Consider the following 20157-nt stretch of genomic DNA (forward strand, 5'->3'; position numbering starts at 1 on the left):
TGTTTATCAGCTGGACATCCCATTTCAAATTATGACATATATGAGTAAATATGTATGTGTGTATATTTCATCAGAGAGAAAACAGCCTTCATCCATGTTCTCTGTTTGTAGACTTCAATTATAATTCATTTTATTTTAAAACCTAATGTTCATGAAGGTGGTCAACATGTATAAACTTCCAGTTATAAAATGAATAAGTCACGGAGATATAATGTACAGAATGGTGTCTATAGTTAATACTGTATTGTATATTTGAAAGTTGCTAAGAGGGCCGACTTTTAAGAGATCTTAAAAGTTCTCATCACAAGGAAAAAAAATTGTTACTATGTGAGGTGACGGTGTTAACTAGACTTATTGTGGTGATCATTTTGCAATATAGTGTTTATGTCAATTATATCTCAATTTTAAAGAAAAAACTAATACTCATATATATTTCATGTATCTGAATTCATCTTGGGTCTGAAGAATGCTCAGTAGATGAGATAGTTTTATATAAAAAGTTTTATGCTTCAAAAATTTGTGAATTTATAAACTAAATTTGTATGCTTTAAAAATGACCCCGCACTATTTTTACATTTTATCTAATGGCAAATTGTGTCCCCTTACTACAATGTCCTCTCCTTTACAAACTGATTTTGATACAACATACCTCCCTTTAGTCAACTATAGCTTGTTCATTTTCCTACTCTCATCATGCTAACTCAGTTACAGGAATCCTCTGGAGACTGCAAAAAAATGCAGAATGATTTGAGAAAATATAATTAAGCTTTATATGGACCATTTTTTCTCTCCCTATAACTGCCATTTCATACTTTAAGTTTTCATTTAAAATTTTTATTCTAAAAGGCCATGTGTTCATTCAGAAGACTTCAGAAAAGCAAACCTACCCAGTTAATGTTTTAGGTTGTTCTTCAAATCTCCTAACAGTTTCACCATTTCACTTTAAATGCTGTTCAAAAGTTGCCCTCATTAAATTGGAATCAGCAGGCACCTCCCAAGGAGCTGGCCTTAGAAGTGTCACCACGGTGTAGAGGCCTGACCACCACACTGTATATCTGAAGCTGATGTTGAATAATATTGTATGTCAACTATAATTTTATACACATATGGTCACGGGATGTGGAGTATAGTGTGGGAATGGAGTCAATGGAATTGTAATAGATAAGTATGATATCGGGGGTGGGAGGACAGTGGATGGGGGGAAGGGAGTTATCACTTTGTGAGGGATGAAAAGGATAGCTATTGCATTGTTTTGTACACTTGAGACTAATAATAATAATAATAACAATAATAATAATAATAATAATAATAATAATAATAAAGAAGTGTCACCAGCTTCCACAATTTCAACTTCTAACCCCAAGGTTTTAGCTATGGTTTTAAGCATTTTCCCAAGAGCTTCCCAACTGCCTACTGGACATTTCCATGTGCAAGTTTCATCATTATCTACAGGGCAAGAGTCACTTACCCTATTTAGTATTTAGGGCTCTCCTCTTTTAATCCCAACCTATGTTCCCAGAGAGCATTATCCCTACTTCTCCAGAAAAACTGGTATGAAAATGGTCCTGAACCTTGCTGATGTTATTGATCCCAAATGGAATGCCCTCCTCATCCTCTCTACTAATCCTAATCTCACCTTTTTGCAGATCCTAGTTCAAAGACCAGTTCCTAACAATAGTATCTATCTGTACCACACATTTATTGCTTTGCATTTCTATTTACCTTTTCTGATGTAATTATGTTAATTCCCCAACTATAATATAACTCTAAGCTTCTTGGGGGCAGGCATTGTAACTCATGCTTTTTTTCTTCCTCAAAGTCTGGTACATGATCTTGCAGGGAGCTTAGTAATAAGAGCTAACTAACATTTATGGAGCATATGCTGTGTGCTAGATACAATGCTAAGTGCTTCCCAAATATTCATTTAATCCATGTAATAAACTTATGAAGTAAATACTCTTATTGTCCCTAATTCCTGATGACAAAGTGAAAATTTAGAAAGGTGATTTACCTACCCAAGGTCACAAAACTAGTGTCAAAACTAGGACCTAATTTCAGGTTTGCCTGACTCTAAAGCTGTCTTTTGGTTAGTGACTCATAAAAATAGGTCCTCCTGTCCTACTTGATCCAGACAGCCTGGGCTTCAAAGGTGTGAAAAGAGGGCAAACTGTGGTGCAGCAACTTTTCTTTCTCCCCTTGACACAAAGCTTTTATATAATGACCTTTGCCTGAAAACCAGAGAGAAGTTCTAACCAAAGAATTCCAAATTCCACCTATGGGCCAGACCCAGTCCCACTCCAGGGTGCTCTAAAAATAGCACAATTGTCTTAAAGAGGATGAATCATCAAAAAAACTGATTTTTAGTCTTCAGGGTTCTAGAAAGCAAGGCTGGTCCAGGCCTGAAGTGATGGGGAAAAAAACATTTATTTGCCAAAATCTTGGCTTTAACAGTTAGAATTAATAGGAGCTATACACACTGATGAGTCAGTCACAGGGAACATCAGAACAAATGGAAGGACAACTAATGGTCAGTGTATCTAACCAGGTAGCCCTTGGATCCCACCATTTGAAGCCAAGTGGTGTTTGTGTAATATCAGTGCCTTACATCCACAGAGAGGGTTGGACTTGACTGAGCTCCTTTACCTTATTATCTAGCTTGATGTTAACAGGCCTGGGCAGTGGATAAACAACATAGGCAGAGTCCTCAGGGTCACTTTCGCAGATTGTGCAATGCACCAAAAAGCTGGTCAGGGAAGCTAGTGGAGACTGAAATCTAGTTCATGCTCTGATCGCCAAGCTCATGAACCGTGTGGAGCTGTGTCTACCTGGAGAAAGAGGCACCTTTTCCTGATTTCCACAAAGTGATTGTATGCAGAGGTGACAGCACTGACGATGACTGTTGGGATCCCCACTCTAAAGATGTGGACATCAATTACACCTCAATAAAGCTGGAAACATAAAGATGTGGAAACTCAGGCTCAGAGATATTGCAAGATATAGTTAATAAGTGGTAGATCCGAGTTTAGAATTCAAGTCTTCCAACTCACTAGTTAGCATGCTTTTCCAATTACATGACAAGTATCCCATTGGTTCCGTTTAATGTAGGCTGGTATCCTCAGCTCTGTCCTGAAGCCATAACTATTCTCTTACTGAGGAAGCTGAGAAACAGGTATGTGTGCCAACAGTACCAAGGAAGGAAGGATACATTAGATAGATCTCCTACCATTTTTTGGAAAAACAAATTAGACCACCCACCCTAATGTTAATGGTTCATGATATCATCACAGTACCAGGAAGTCAACATTATTAATACTATGGGAGGTGGTGTGTGGAAAGGACATAGGATATGAACTCTAACTATCTAAATTTGATACTAGCATTACCAGTTATTAGCTGGCTGGCCCTGGGTGATAACAATAACAAATATTTATTGAGCACATCCTATTGGCCATGCCATGTACTTTGTTTACATAATGAATAATTTCACACAAATGTAGGAGGTATGTACCTTCATTATCCTCGTTTCACTGATGAAGATATTGAGGTTCTGGGAAGTTCAAATGACTTCCCTAGGTTACCCTGTTGGGAAGTTGAGGAGCTATAATAGGATTCAAATCCCAGAAATACAGTATGACTCTAAAACCATATTCTCAATTTCTCAGTCTTCGTTTCCTCTAGAATAAAATAGAGATAATAACAGCCATCCTACCTATACAATCAATATTAGTGTGTATGAGGGCATTTTTAATAGACTGTGAGCATTAAAGATCAATGTATGAAATCCAAAGCTAATACTGACATGCAGAGGGATTTATCTGGAAGGTCTACACTCAAGTACAGATTTCCATGCCTTCTTTTCAATATTGGGAGTCAAATGAATTGTGGTAAGCTCATCCTTCTTCTAGCAACAATGATCTTGCTATCCAAACAGTTCTTATCCTACCTCTTTCTATATCCTATGTTCCTGTGCAGAATACAGTGGGACATACCTTTAAACTGCCATAAGATACAGATTTTATTATATTATTAGTTTCAAAATCTATGGGTTGAGAGAATTTCTTCAACATCTGGTGATGACAACTATGATGATATTTACACTAAGATCACTTAGTCTACAGTAGGCATCTAGATAAGCATTTTACATATCTTATCGGTTAATCCTAATAACCTTAAAAGATAGAAACTATCATTCTTCTCATTTTTCAGATAAGGAAGCCTGGGTTTAGAAATGCTAAATAATTTGCCCAAGGTGACATAACTAGTGGGTGACGAAGCTCTGGTCTATCCTGACTCCAAAACTCAAGTTCTAAAGCTTAACTCTCATCCCTGGACTCCTGCCACACCCAGCCACAAGCCTGGAGACTAACATCAATGCCCACATTTTCTTTACAACCAAGCTTCTACCTCTTTTTGCTTCTTCCTTTAGTGACCATATTTTTCCTAAACCAAAAGTCAAAATGTGTTGTCTGACAATCTGAAATAATTAAACTTCAGAAAAATCCAGGACCTGTGCTTTTTTGGGCCTGTATCTTTCTCCCCCAGACCTGATCACCTAGGTCCTAGAACAAGCCCTATTCAGACTGTTCTCAGTTTCTCTTTTGAGTCCAGGCCTGTCTCCTCTTAGTGTTAAACCCATCTTCCAAGCAGAGGCCTCTACTTAAACTCTTCACCCAAAAGCCTCAGAGCCTCTTAGAGAATGAGACCTCAATTAGTCTTATCATTCTGAAAAATTCCTCTCTTAAAAGAAAAAGATGAAAGGTTTTCTTTCCCTTTTTTTTTTTTCTTTTTAAAATAAGAAATCCTTAAGACATCCCTTTGAAACATTCCCACTCTTCTAGTACTGGCCTCTCCCAAGGAGAGAGGAGGGGAGGGAAAGAGAAGTTTATCTGTTCTCTCAAGGGAGAGGCATTGTTTTGCCCCTCCTTTCTAAAGTGGCTCTTCATTGCAGTTTGCACAGTAGGTCCTCCCAGAAAAGACGAAGAAGAAAGCAGAACTCAAAACTTCATATGCAGAAATAATCTGAAAAATTCACTCATTCAACACATTTATTGAGCACCTCCTGTGCAGTAGGCTCCCAACACTCAGTATTCCTCCCTTTTATCTAAATGCATAATCGAGAATATTCAAAAGTAGTAAATAATAAAGAAAAGGTCTTCCTACATGGGCATAAGGAAGAATGGTTGTTGAAAAAATATAAATAAGAAAATATCAGATAAGCATAAATGCTGTAAAGAACAAAAGGGTGGTATGATTGAGAGAATCTGGTAAGCTATTTAGATTAGATGGTCCTTAGAGGCCTCAATGATGAAATGACATCTGAATTAAGCTCACACTTACATCGGTCCTTTTAGGGCCCATCCATGTGAAGACTGGTGGTGGAGGATGCAAAGGAAACAGCTACCATGAAGATCCTAACACAGGAATAAACCTTAGGAGCAGAGGCTGGCCAAGTTTTTCTGTAAAAGTGCCATAGACTAAATATTTTAGGTTTTGTAAGTCATATAAGGTCTCTTGCTGCGTATTCTCCTGTTTTTGTTCTTGTTGTAGTTATTTTAAAATCCTTTAAAAATGTAAAAGCCATTCTTATTTCCCTGGCAGTATAAAAGTAGGCCTCTGGCAAAATTTGGCCCCTGCCTTAGTTTTCTCAGCCCTGCTTTAGAGGAACATCTAATCAATTGGAGCTAAAGAGCAAGTAAACAAGGAGGAAAGTGGTAAAAGATGAGGTCTGAAAGGCAGGCAGGAGCCAGATCATGGAAAGCCTTTTGGGCTAACTTAAGATTTTGGGTTTTGTTCAAAGTGTGATGGGAATCCCCTGTAAAGTGTTAAGCAGGGCAGTGTGCCATGATCTGATTTATGCTTTTAAAAAGACCACCAGGGTTCTGTTGAAAGAACAGACTAGTGGGAATAAGAGTGGAAATAGACGGTTGTTAGGTCATCAGTTGTATCATCCAGGCAAGAGAGGACAAGGGTGGTGGTAGACACATACCCGTATAAAGAATTAAACAGAAAATGAACTGAACACCCTCAGTGAAAGCTGTTTATTGCTGATGAACAAAATTATGGGAAGATTCTTGAAATTTTGCTTTAAAATTAAAATAGTATAAAGAGCTTAGGTTGAGCTATTAAATTGTATTAATTTGATTCATAGGAAAATTTTGGTTACTCACATTTTTAGCAATATTTTGACATGTTTCATTTATAGATATTTGACTCTCAGGAAGATTATCTTTTCCTCTCTCTTCCTAGTGAAATGACTCAGTTTCTTCTCTGATTCCAGATACTCATTATTTCCCCCTTTTCACCTAAATGTATTATAAAATATACTTAGAATGTTCCTCTCATTTCAAAGTGTACTGCAGTCAACCAAAAGATAAATGTTTGCTCTTTTAAAATCTGAGATACTTCCAACTTCCCTTAGCAACATGCCCCCTCTTGAAGTTTTCACCATGAGGAATTTGTAAATATATTATAGGTGGTTGTCGCACTGTCCAAACTCATTTTCTTGTTCTTTCTCTATAAAACTACTACTGAGAGTTTTTGAAAATTCATCAAGTTGTACATGTAATTTGGGCATTTATTTTGTATTTGTCAAGACTTTTTAAGAAGCTTGGGGGGAACAAACAAAAACCCAGACACACACACAAAGAGGTTCTGTGATGGCAACCTTTAGAAAGTAAGCAGAATAGATAGTGTCAAAGGCTGGGTTCCTTAGAGGCAGATTCTGAAACCAAGTTTTGCATGCAAATGATTTATTGGGGCAGGACATAACTGGCAAATACACTTGCAATGAAATGAGGAAGGCAGGAAGAGTTACGGGGAACATTGACCCCTAAAGTGGCTGCAAATGAATACTCAGCTGATCCTGTGATGGGCTCTGGAGCTAGGATGGTCCCTCAGACTTGTCCTCAAATGAGGCAAGGAACCTGGGTCTTTGCATCTTAAAGCCAGTCACTGCCTGAGGGCTTCTGGGAGCATAACCTCAGGATGCAAAACCCTGCATCCTAAAGCAATGCTCAGCAGAACCAAAGCTTCACACCATTAGGAACTACAATTCCCAGTAGCGAAGGGATGAGTGCATTAGCAATGAAGAGCGGATCTGGTTTGGAGCACCATGGTATCCACCACAGAGAGAAAGTCTGATAGTCCCATATACTCATCTTTTATTGTTTAATGTTTGTCATGGCACATAGTATTTTACCATGGGTATACAGTATTTTTAATAAAATTCTCTACTAATTTTTAGCATGCCAAATATACTCATTAGCATGCCAAGTATTTTCATTAAAATACTAGTTATCATGTAATATAGTATTTTACCATGGACATTTAACATTTTCAGTAAAAATAAAGACTTTGTGTTCAAATATTTTAGAGACATACTTTCAAAAAATATTGCTGGAAAAGTGACTCAAGTGCCATTTCAACTGTGTGCTTGCTTATATGTCGCTGATGATTAAACCTGAGTCATTTTTTACTCTTCCTTCTCCCTTATCAAGTCCTATGGCTCCTTCTGTGATAAGACTCCTTCATCTGTCCTTTTCTGTCACTGCCACCAATACTGGTCCCCATCTCCTCAAACTTGAAATATCTCCTGTATCCAATTTCATCCAAGTTGTTATTGAGGAGGGGGTGAATGCTCCATTGCACGACTCGCATTAATTCTTCAAATAGTCATTGAGAGCCTGTGCAAGACACTTAGGGAGCTAACACTGAGCAACAAACAGTACAATCCCTCCATCTCTTAAGAACATTAATTTCTAGTGAGTAAGAGAGACTTTAAATAGTCAATTCCATGATAAATAATGTCATGGCAGTTGGGCTAAAAATACTATGAAAAAGTACCAAAAGTTATGAAACCTTACGATGTTGGGACCTGGATTAGGAAGTCATGAAGGGTTTTCTAAAGTAAGTAAGCTGACCCTTAAAGAACAAAAAGATAAAGTTCAAAGAAAGTATGTTCCATGCAAGACAATACCATGCTTCTTCCTACCTTCCAGCTCTGAAGAGGAGGAGGCATGGTGTATGCAAGGGACTAAAGAAGAAAACCAGCAGCCAGCATGCTAGAGCTCAGGATTCAATTGGGAAGCCAGAGAAAGGGCGTAGCTGGGTAAAGGAAGCAAGGGCAATACAAAGCCATTAGAAGTGGGGTTTTATTTTACTTTTTTTTTTTCACTTTTCATTTTGAAATCATTTTAGAATTATAAAAATGTTACAAAAAAGAATTTCCCTACACTTTCGACCACATTCTCCAAATATTAACATCTGAGATAACCACAGTATAATTATCAAAATCAAAATAATCAACATTGATTCAATACTATGTAATTTACAGACCTTATTTTGCCAGTTGGCCCACTAATGTCCCTTCTAATAATCCAATCCAGGATCACACATTGCACTTAGCTGTCATGTTTCCTTAGTCTCCTTTAATATGGGACAGTTCCTCAGTCTTTGTCTTTCATGACCTTGACACTTTTGAAGAGCACTGGCCAGTTATCTGGTAGAATGTCCCTCAATTTTGGTATAACTAATATTTCCTCATGAATAAATTCAGGTCATACATTTTTGGCAATACCACAGAATTGATGTTGTGTCCTTTTTAGTGCATGATTTTAGAAGGACCATAATGTGGACTAGTCTCACTGTGGTGATGTTAACTTTGATCACTTGGTTAAGGTAGTGTCTGTCAGATTTCTCCACTATAAAGTTACTATTTTTCCCTTTTTACTTAAATATCTTTGGAAAGATACTTTCTGACTATGTGAATGTCCTGTTTTTCAACATACTTTTACCCACTAATTTTAGCATCTATTAATGATTCTTGCCTGCATCAGTTATTCCTGTGGTGTTTCAAGTGGTGATTTGCTGTTTTCACCAACCTTCCTACATTAACTGGAATGCTACTATAAGGAAGTTTTTCCTCTCTCCCCTGGTTCATTCACTTTTTTTTTATCAGTATAGACTCATGAATTCACATTTTATTTTATGGGTTACAACTCCTTACTATTATTACTTATTATGTTATTCAAAATGTCCTTGACTTGGCCACTGGGATCTCTTCAAGTTGACTCCTAAGTCCTTTTGACATGGCCCCATCATTTTCTGAGCACATCCCTACTTTCTGACACTACAGATGTTCCAGGCTCATGTGCTCTTCCTGCCCCAATCTGGAATTAGCAATTTCTCCAAAGATCTCTGGTTTCCTTTATTGGAGATGGCTTTAGGTATGCTCACGGGTTCTGGGGTATAATGATATCCCACTGCCTTAGGCCATCTCAGCAGACAGAGCTAGAAAGTGTATGTATGCACACATCTGTGTGTGTTTATACATCTATAAAATTATGAGTTTGTATTGATACCTCTAATTCCAATCAAACATCACAGGGTTCATTCTAGCTTTGGAAATGTTTCTTTCTTTAAATTCACTAAATATTTATTGAACATCTGCCGTGGGCTAGGCTCTGTGTAGGCACTGGGGATGTAACAGTTAACAAAACAGGTATAGTCCCATCCCTGCCCTCATGAAGCTTAAGTTAAAGAAGTCATAATTTATGGATTCACCCCCTTTTCTCCAAATTGCTAAATTTATGCTTTCTACTGGCTCTTTCTCATCAGCATTTAAACAGGCCACAGGACTTTAAGCAGATAACTTGATCAGTTCTACATTTCTTAAAAGATCATTTTACCCAATGAATCAAAGGAAGAAAGAGTAGAATGGAGAGGCCATTCTCAAATCAGTTGAAGCGGGGTGGAAGCAAAATGTGGGGAGACCAATTTATGAGACTGGTAAGCAGTCCAAGGTAAGAGATGACAGTCAATGGGACTGGGGTGAAGGCAAGGGAAATAGAAACAAATAAATGGATTTTAGAGATATTCAGAAGATAAATGGACCATACTTGGATAGACTTAAGGGTAGGGGTATGAGGTAAGGGAGAAGGATGACTCAAGGAGGACTAATGGGTTTCTGGGAGTGTGTGCATATATATTGGCTCAGATCTCCATATATTGTAAATAAATGACTAGTGTCTCTCCCATTAAATTGTAGACAACCTGATGGCAGAACAATATAACAATGTATTATTCAAATCTCTGTATCCCCAATATCTCCTATAGTGTCTGGTACATAGTTGGAGCTCAAGAAATGATGCTGAATAAATGACTGAATAGGTGATCGTCACACTTAACAAGTTGAGAGTTTAGCTGTAGGGTCTCAAATTAGATATAATGCCTTCATAAAAGCCTAAAGTTCTCTAAGTGGAGGAAAACTACTTATGCTGAACATCTATACTCCCAAAAGACTCTCCTGGTCTATTATATTATTATGTACACTTCCTCTTCTATCATTAATTCATCTTACCCAAGACATAAAACCTAGAAGGCATAAGATAGAGGTAAACATTTAACTATAACAATGAAATTTCGTCTTGTAGCTATCAGATCACCAAAAATTAATGCCTATTAATTGCCTGTCCCTGGCAGGGGGTGGGATTAAGAGGAGGCCTAGGTGAGATGTTTCTAGTCAGTTTTGCTCTTTACAATCCTATACTCGTCCTTCAAGACCCAATTCAAACCACTCCCCCACTAGGAAGCCTGCCCAGACCACTTCAATATGCAACAACTTCTTTTTCCTTCTCTGAGTTCCTGGGCTATCTACCTGTAAAATTCTTCAAAAATTAATCATAGGTAGTTGTGTGATAGCTCTCATTAAAAATCACTTTCTCTTTTTCATTTGTTAACTATTCATATACTCATCCACTGTTCTCCAGCAAAGTCAGATATACCTGGATTCAAATGTCAGCTATGTCACTTATTTGCTATGACTTCATCTTTCCAATTTTCATCTATGAAATGGGAGACACAGCCATCTGTCTGACAGACTTGTTGTTAGGATTTGAAATAACATGTGCAAAGGGCCCAGCACATGACACATATTAGGTGTCCAATAAGCAGAAGCCAACAGGCACCCACTGAGGGCAACTGTCAGATCTTTTTCAAATTTCAGTTCTTTCCCAGATACAGCGCCTCACAGAGTGCCTCACTCGTGGGTGGCTACTGCTTGATATTTTATTTATTTATACTCTACCTTTTCCAAAAAGGACCTAAGGCAGCTTAGGTGTTCAACAAATATTTGTTGAATGATTACAGGCCACACTTTCCAGTCAGATGTTCTTTCTTTCTTTCTGCTTTTCCATAATAAGCAAAATACCACAATAGTGTGACTTTAAAAAGCCTTTAATCATCCTTCACTTGCACCAACAATTTTTTTCTTTTTAAAATTTAATTTAAAAATTTTAACTATACATGTTCATGGTGAAAAATGAAAACACTGCAAGAGAATAAAATTAAAAGCAGGCTCCTCTCCTCATATTCAATCTCACCATCCAGAGGTAATATATTTTTTAAAAAATTTCCTATATATAATTCTAGAAATCTCCTCACATATGCATGCTAAATTTTTAAAAATAAAGTAAATGGGATAATACTATAATACACTCTATTCCCTGCTTTTTTCACTTAACATCTAGGTAGCATTTATTGGTTTTGGTGTTTGGCAACTATTCTAACTTCTTTAAGTTATTCCTTAAAGATTTGCCCTGATTTAACACCGTAAGACTATAAGCTCTATGAAGGTATTTTTCTGTCTTTTGCCCTACTCTATCCTCAGCATCTAAAAAGTACCTGGAACATAAGTATATGGTCAATAAATGTTTAGTAATGAATGTACTTCCTTTTGAGGAATTGCCTTCATTCAAGGTATACTGCCCTCCCTTAGCCAAGTGGCAAGGAAGATTAATTAGATGCTCCCTCCTTCGATTTTGAACTATGAGCACAATAAAAACAGTTGGGAGTTTATTCTTTCATCCAGTGCTGAACCCATATGACAGCATGGAATGTTCCTGCTACCAAGATTCTCTAGAGCGGCTGCTACTAGACTGTTTCCAGCCTCCTTCTCCTGCCTTACTTTCAATCCTGTGAGCTCATCCATATCCTTCCAATGAGATTCCTTTTACTTAGGTTAGCACAGGGTTTCTCAATCTCAACACTATGGACGTTTTGGGCTACATAGTTCTTTGTTGTAGGGGTTATTCTGTGCATTATAGTATATTCAGTAGCATCCCTGGTCTCTATCCACCAGATGCCAGTAGCATCCCCTAGTGTAACAATAAAAAAACACCTCCACACATCAGCAAATGTTCCCTGAATTAGCTACAGTTGATTTCTGTGGAACAACAACAACAACAAAATCCTAACTGATGGCTACTACATCTTTGGCAACTTTTCATTATGACTATATAGAATACATCATTTGTTTAAGTAGCTCAGCTATATAATATCTAAGATTGTTATATGGATATGACAGTTATTGAATTGGTCTACTAATAATGGATTTTAAAGTTTTATCTGGTATTTTTAAAAATAGCTTTATGGAGATACAATTCAAACACCATATAATTCACCCATTTAAAGGGTACAATTCAGTCCCTTTTACTATAGTCACACAGTTGTGCAATCATCACTACAGTCAATTTTAGAATACTTCCATCACTGCAAAAACAAACCCCTGAGCACCTTAGTTGTCACCCTCCAAACATCTCCCTCAGCCCTAGGCAACCACTAGTATACTTTTTGCCATAGACTTACTTATTCTGAACATTTCATATAAATGGAATAATAGAATCTGTGCTCTTTCTACTGGCTTACTTCACTTAGCACAATGTTTTCAAGATTTATCCATGTTGTAGCGTGTGTCAGCATTTCATTCCTTTCTTTTTTTTTTTTTTCTTTTAGCTGAGCCATCCTGCCGCCTGTTGGCAGCTCAGCGGCTGCTCAGCTCGGGCCGGGACTCGAACCGCTGTTGCTCAGAGATCAAACTCTTGAGCAAGCTCTTAACCAACTGAGCCACTAGGCCGGCCCCTCATTCCTTTTTATTGTTGAATAATATTCCACTGTATGAACATACCACATTTCATCTATCCATTCATCAGTTGATGAACATTGGTTTGCTCCACTTTTTAGCTACTATGAATAATGCTATGAACATTCATGTACAAGTTTTTGTGTAGAGAGATGTTTTCATTTCTCTTGGGTCTATACCAGAGGGTAAAATTGCTAGGTCATATGAAAACTTTGTATTTAACATTTTGAGGACCTGCCAAACTGTTTCCAAAGCTGCCACACCATTTTATCTTCCAGCAGTGTACTAGAGCTACAATTTCTTCACATTCTCACACTCATTATTATTTATGTTTTTAAAATTATAGCCATCCTAGTGAGAGTGACGTGGTATCACACTGTGGTTTGGGTTTGCATTTCCCTGGTGGCTTATGTTGGTGAGCATCTGGCCATTTGTATATCTTTGGGGAAACGTCCGTTCATATCCTTTGTACATTTCTAATAGGGTTATTTGCCTTTCCATTATTGAGTTGTAACAAATCTTTATATAGGGTTGTCGGAAAAGTCATGATGTATTTTTTCTATATTTTTCAATGGTCATTTATTTATATAAAGAACAAAGATCAATCAATGATATATTGCCCGTTTTGTTCGATAACCTTTTGTCATCTTTCAGTGAGCTTCATAATTCCTTGTTCATAGAAGGACCTGTCTTTATTCGCGAAAAACTGAACAAGGTGCTGATTTACAGCCTCATCTGAATTGAACGTTATACCACGCAAGGAGTTTAGAAGAGAGCAAAACAAGTGGAAGTCTGACATCACAAGGTCAGGCGAGTATGGTGAGTCTGGCAACACATCCCATCCAAGCTCCAATAATTTCTGACAGGTGATCAGACTTGTGTGTGGTCTCGCATTGTCGCGATGGAACACAACTCCTTCACAATTAACAAGCTCTGGACATTTCTGGATGATGGATTCATTCAAACTGTCCAATTGCCAACAATACACATTTGAATTGATAGTTTGGTTCCTTGGTAGGAGCTCGAAAAACACAACACCTTTAAAATCCCACCACACTGAGAGCATAACCTTCCTCTGCTTTCGATGTTGTTTGAGGCAAATCATCACATCAGGACCAAGACTGTTTGTGCATCACACTGTTGTAAACAATCCACTTCTCATCACCAGTTATGAGTCGCTTCAAAAAAGGATTCCTTTCCTCACGTTTAATGAGCATATTGCAGATGTTTATACGCGCCATCAAATGAACTTCTTTGAGTTCATGTGGAACCCAAATATTGAGCTTGCTTTCGTATCCCAGCTTCTTCAGGTGGTCGTGAATGCTTGAATGATGGATGTTCAATGTTTCTGCAATCTCTCATGTCGTGTAACGTGGGTTTGACTCGATCAATGCCTTTATTTTGGCATCATCAACCTCAGTAGGCCTCCCTGACCGAGGAGCGTCGTTGAGATCAAAATCACTAGCACAGAATTTCGTGAACCATCGTTGGCACTGACGTTCTTGTAGAGCATTGTCACTGTAAACTTTACGTAACTTTTCACAAGGTTGACGCGTGTTCTTCCCTTTATGGAAGCAAAACAGTAAAATATGGCAAAAGTGCAGTTTGGTCTTCCATCTTCAACTTTTTGTAAAATCTCCAAAACTCAACCAAATCGCTCAATTATTTTTTAGAATGAAGCTAGAACTGTCAGTTGTCAAATGACATAGCAATAACATAGCGAATGACTCTAGTACTTCCAAAAACGAACTAGTGCCGTCTGTTGCAAAAATGCATCATGACTTTTCCAACAACCCAATATATTCTAGATAACAGTCTGTCTTCAATTATATGATTTCCAGAATTTCCCCCCATTCTGTGTGATGGCTTCTCACTTTTTTTTTTTTTTTTGAGCCATCCTGCTACGCTTAGTGGCAGCTCAGCTCGGGCCGGGCATCAAACCGCTGTTGCTCAGAGCTCAAACTCTTGAGCGAGCTCTTAACCAACTGAGCCATTCGGCCAGCCCTGTCTTCTCACTTTCTTAACAGTATCTTTTGCAGCACAGAAGTTTAGAATTTTGATTGTCAGTCTTCCAGATAAAAATAGTGGCCATGTGCAGCCAGGTCAGCCTGTATCTCATTCAGGAAAGTGTTTTTCTCTGAGACAACTATCACACTTGGGATGCAGCAGAACTGTGCAGATTTCCCATTTCATCACACAGAATATTACAAATATGTGTATCCAAATGTCAAGATTAAATAAAATATTTTTTAGTGCTTGATCAAGGATTCTTAAGTGAACTGTTGTTTTGGCTGCATGTGTATGGTGAAGAATATACAACCATTGGTACAGTTGGTGCCAATGCCTTTAACAGCACAAAGGTACAGCAGTTTTACCCACCATCAGCATGAAGACCGATGCCATGAAAAAGCCACATTGTGAAAATAGTCTTGACCTCACATACTCCCTGGAAAGGTTCTCAAGGAGCCCGAGGGGTCTGCTAGACCACACTGAGAATTGCTGCTCTATGGCATCCATGCTGGTTTAAAAAGGAAAAAGTAATTCTTTAAGTATACATTTTTAAGTATACATAAGATTGATACTTCTGAAACAAGACACAAGAAGGAAGATGTGATATGTTATTCTGTGATTTTTGCCTACCCTGACACACCACTGCATATCCCAGGAAAACAACACAGAGGGAGGAATTTAAGCCAGGATAATGAAAAGAAATGGGTCTTCCAACATATTTATGAGGAGGAAGAAAAGGCAAATTAGTGGGTGATAATTATTTTGTAAAATTATTTACCATTTGTAAATAGCTAGTCCATCAGAATACATATAAACTGTTAGGATTCTATTCTCTGTGTAGCAAATAAGACAGACATGTTTTAGACTGTCCTCTACAAGTGGTCAGTGAAGCCTCTGTCCAGAGTTAAAAGTCAATTCAAAGTAATCCTGTAGATGCTAACCCAGTAAAATGTATTCTGGGGACCAAAGTCTCCCCATAAGAGTCCTTTAGAGAGGCCCATGGACATTATATACTTGAGAACTACTTAGCCTATTTATATTTAAAGATCTTCAAAAATTTATAGCTGTATTAAAGCAAACGTGAAAATAGTTACAGACCATGGTCATTACTGAGACCTAGCCCAGTCCTACCTTGCCTTTGTTTCCAAACCACACGTGATTACCACTGCAAGATTAATCCCCCTAAATCACTCTCACCTTTACTCAAAAACTTTTAGTAATAATTAAGAGCTTACACCAGTGGAGCTCTTATCCATGTGCCCAGCATTATACTGAACAATTTAAATGAAATTTCTCATCTAATCCTCCCAGTAACGCAATGAGGTAGGTTCTGTAATTCCCCTCTGGAGATGAGGGAACTTTGGTTTAAAGAGATTCAATAACCAGCCCAAAGTTGCTGAGCTTCTGAGTGGCAATGCTAAGACTCAAACCTAGGCTTCAGCTGAAGCTCTCAACTGCTGCAGTATTTCTGCAGAGACACCATTGGTCTAATAATCACATAGGGAACTTGTTTGAAAAAAGAAAACAGTTTATTGGGCACAAGTACAAGTACATGGATCAGAATTTTTAGGGCAATTCTCTGACTCACATTGGGTTTAGGAACCCCTACAAGTTAACTTCTATTTCCTACAGAATGAAGTTGATCTCTTATGTCTAAACCCCTCCTGACAGGATTCAAGGATAAGGGCAAAACTCCCAAAATTGGCCTACAAAACTCTTCATAGTCTTTCACTTGACTGCCCATCTTGCCCCAAGTCCCCTTTCCATTTCAGTTTCTCCTTTTCATCTAGGGTTTTCCTTCACAGGGCATTTGCACATGCTTCTCTTTGGCCTGTGTAGCTCTTCTCTACTCCCTTTATCTAGTTAACCCTTGCTCTTCCTCGTGCCTCAGCAAAACGGACACTTGCTGACAGAACTTTTCCTGACCTCTCTTTCTAGGTCGAATCCACAGTTATAATCTCTCATAACACTATGTACCACATTTGTAATTTAAAAAAAATGTATTTATGTGATTCTCTCTCTCCCACTATAAACTGTAAACTCCACAAAGGTAATTGTGCTTGTTTTTCCTCATTATTGTATCCCCAGTGCCTACCTTAGTGCCTGTCACAATAATGTTGCCTGTTCGATAAATATTTGTTGAGAGAATTAATAGATTGAAGGCCTTTTAACTATTCCCTACTTAACCAGCCAACCATATTGTTCACTCTTAACAGAGACCTATAGTTCCAGTTACAAAGGTTAACTCCTCTGTCTACATCTTTTCATCTTTATCCAGACCTAAGATCCTTCTCCACTTCTTCGCCTACATAATTCCTCCTATTACTACAATGTAGAGCCTTAATTTCCTTTGTTTCACAAAGCTCTCTTTAACGTACCAGCCCTTAACAGTCCCCTTCAAATTTCTACATCACTTTATATTTCTGTGCCATTCATTTGGCACTTCATCATATGCTGCCATGTATCAGTATGTAATATTTCATAACTAAGTGCCTTGCTTTATTTTTTTAAATACAAGCATTATTAGGTAGTTTGTATGTTCCCAAAGGGTAGCTACAGTTGAATTTGCTACAGGAATACCCAGGCACATCATAAGTCCTCTGGAAACTGCTGAATTAATGAAGAACTTCCATGGCCTGTAATGCGGACTCAGCCTGCAGTTTATCACCAAATTTGGCAATTGACAATTCTCCTTGGAGGGCACCTGAATATTTTATACTATCTTTATGGAATACCTCTAGGGCCCATTTTGGCAGACAGTTCAAAACAAGTGTGACAGGAGAAGGTTAACATAATATACTATTTTAAATTTCCTGACATATTTAGAGCAGTTCCATACTCAGGTATTTCTATATCCATTACCAAATTGTTAGTATATTTCATAACTATTTAGGATAACTCCACATTGTCGATCCTTGTTCTTGTCCCCTAAAGTTGGGAGAATCTTTATTTTCAGTAGATTAATCTCTATTTCAAAATATATCACTGAGGAAAATATTTTTTTGGCCAAAGTCATGTTGTTACTCTCTTGGCTGGATATCATTTACCATAAACCTTTAACCCCATGAAAAATGCAGGAGTGCATTTTAACTTTTTTTATGTCAGACGAAGATCTAAGTAATTAAGACTTTTTTCCTTAAAAATCAGAGAGTAAATTATAATTCCAATTATTCTGAGTCTTATTTGGAAATGTAAGAGCCAAGGGAAACAAAGTTGACAGACAATATTGAAATTCAGGGTATACATGTCACCTGTTTCAAATTCAAGGAATTAATTTATTTCATGAGTTTTATCAATCACGATTTTTGCCCATACTAATTAAAAATATAAAAAATTAAAGCTTGATAATAAAGTTATCAGTTATCAGTTTCTCTTTAGATTTCTTTATGAACATTTTATATGTAGCTAATTATGTTTTTAATAGGTTTATAGAGATGTAATTCACATACCATAAAATTATCTCATATTAAGTGTACAATTTCTTTCAATATACTTACAGAGCTGTGCCATCATCACCAGAATCGAATTTTGTTTTATATTATTTTTAAAATTGAGATATAATTCACAAAGTTGTATAACCATCACCAGTCTAATTCTGAAACATTTTCACCACCCCCAAAAGAAACCTTGTATCATTGGCAGTCTCTCCATTTCTCTCCAACACTTCCAGCCTTAAGCAACCACTAATCTAATTTCTGTCTCCGAATTTGTTTATTCTTAATATTTAATATAAATGGAATCATACAATATGTGGTTTTTGTGACTGGCTCCTTTCATAATGTTTTTAAATTTCATCCACATTGTCGCGTGTATCAGAATTTTATTCCTTGTTATCACCTAATATTTTATTGTATGGATATATCATATTTGGTTTATTCACTCATCAGTTTATGGATATTTGTATTGTTTCCACTTTTGTGCTATTAGAAATAACGCTGGTAGAGCATCTGCATACAAGTCTTTGTGCAGACATATGTTTTATTTCTCTTGGGTAAATACCAAGGAGTGAAATTACACCTAGTCAGGTGCTAACTACTGTTAAGTAATTTCAAACGGTTTTTGACATAGCCAGAAAACAGAATTTCCATGCAAATGCTAATATCAAATCCTTTCTTTTTTTTTTTTTCTTAATAAGGTAAATCTGCACACAGTTTTGCTATCAACAGAACTGTGTCATATTACTTTCAAATTCTGGGTTCAAACAGAAATTCTAAGATGAGGTGAGAACTCATTTTAGTGTAAATCATAAAACTAAATGGAGTTCTCACTGGCCTATTTAATCAGTACGCTAGCATCACATTCTATTTTGGGGGCAGGATGTATATATCCATCTCCTTGTGGCTGACAATTGCTTAAGAGATAAATGCACAGTAAGGGAAGGCTTACGCAGTAGGAGGAGCAATAAATAGGAATTTTAAAAATCAAACAGATTAAATACTCATTCCCTCCCCTAGTGGGGGCCTGTTTCTCATTTCATGAGTAAAAGATGAAGTGTTAATTATAATTTGTCATGCAAATTCCCAAAACCTTTTATAAAAGCATCTTTCAGAAATTGGATGCCAAAAAATTTCTGGTCACGTTATTTTCTCCCTGCCCTGCAACGTACACTGTAGTTCAAACATTGTATATTCAGGAAGCAAACTTTAAACAGAGAACTGGCTGTGAAATAAATAGCTGATTGTGAAATCTTACATTAAAAATATTTTTTAAAAACACATTTTAATTTAAAAAAAAATCAAATACCTTGTGGCAGAAATCAGGCATAATCAAGGGAAAACTACCAGCCGTCCTACCAATCACAGCACTACAGAACGCCACAGGTCGTCCAAAAGACGCATTCGTTTTAGCCAACAGCTCTTTCCTCGCATCAAAGCTATCCCTAGAGCGCCAAAGAATAACCCAACCAGTAATTTATGAGTTTTCCCTTTTGGTCTCCCCACCCCGACACACACATCCACCTACTGGGAGGTGTCAAGGTGACTAGAAATGGTTAACAGTGACCAGCAGAGAGAGAAACAAACACCCCTGACAACCCACAGCTGAGTAAGCAAGAGCTGTTTATTCACGAACATGTCCCACTTGGAGACTGTCGGCGAGCCCTTGAAAGCCCAGGCACATTTTTAACGATTCCTCGAGAGGGAGAGAATCATCTTTCTCCCCACTCCCAACCCCCAAACACACACTGTTAAACTCGGGTGGGGACCCCCTGGTCGGCGCAGCCCCTGCCCTCC

The 20157-nt window shown here is 37.6% G+C and overlaps 1 protein-coding gene across 5 annotated transcripts in view; it reads right to left on the reverse strand.

Moving 5' to 3' along the window:
- CPEB3 (cytoplasmic polyadenylation element binding protein 3) overlaps positions 1–20157 on the reverse strand; it is a 185438-nt gene that overhangs the window by 159447 nt on the left and 5834 nt on the right. Inside the window, exon 2 of one of the 5 annotated variants that reach the window (XM_019639028.1) lies at positions 7991–8103. The exons of the other annotated variants lie outside the window; for them this stretch is intronic. The gene's annotated coding sequence lies outside the window, so the exon portion shown is untranslated. The remainder of the gene's footprint in view (positions 1–7990; positions 8104–20157) is intronic. 5 annotated transcript variants of the gene reach the window in all.

This window comes from Hipposideros armiger, unplaced genomic scaffold (genome assembly GCF_001890085.2).
Source record: "Hipposideros armiger isolate ML-2016 unplaced genomic scaffold, ASM189008v1 scaffold_42, whole genome shotgun sequence".
Taxonomy (NCBI): Eukaryota; Metazoa; Chordata; class Mammalia; order Chiroptera; family Hipposideridae; genus Hipposideros; species Hipposideros armiger.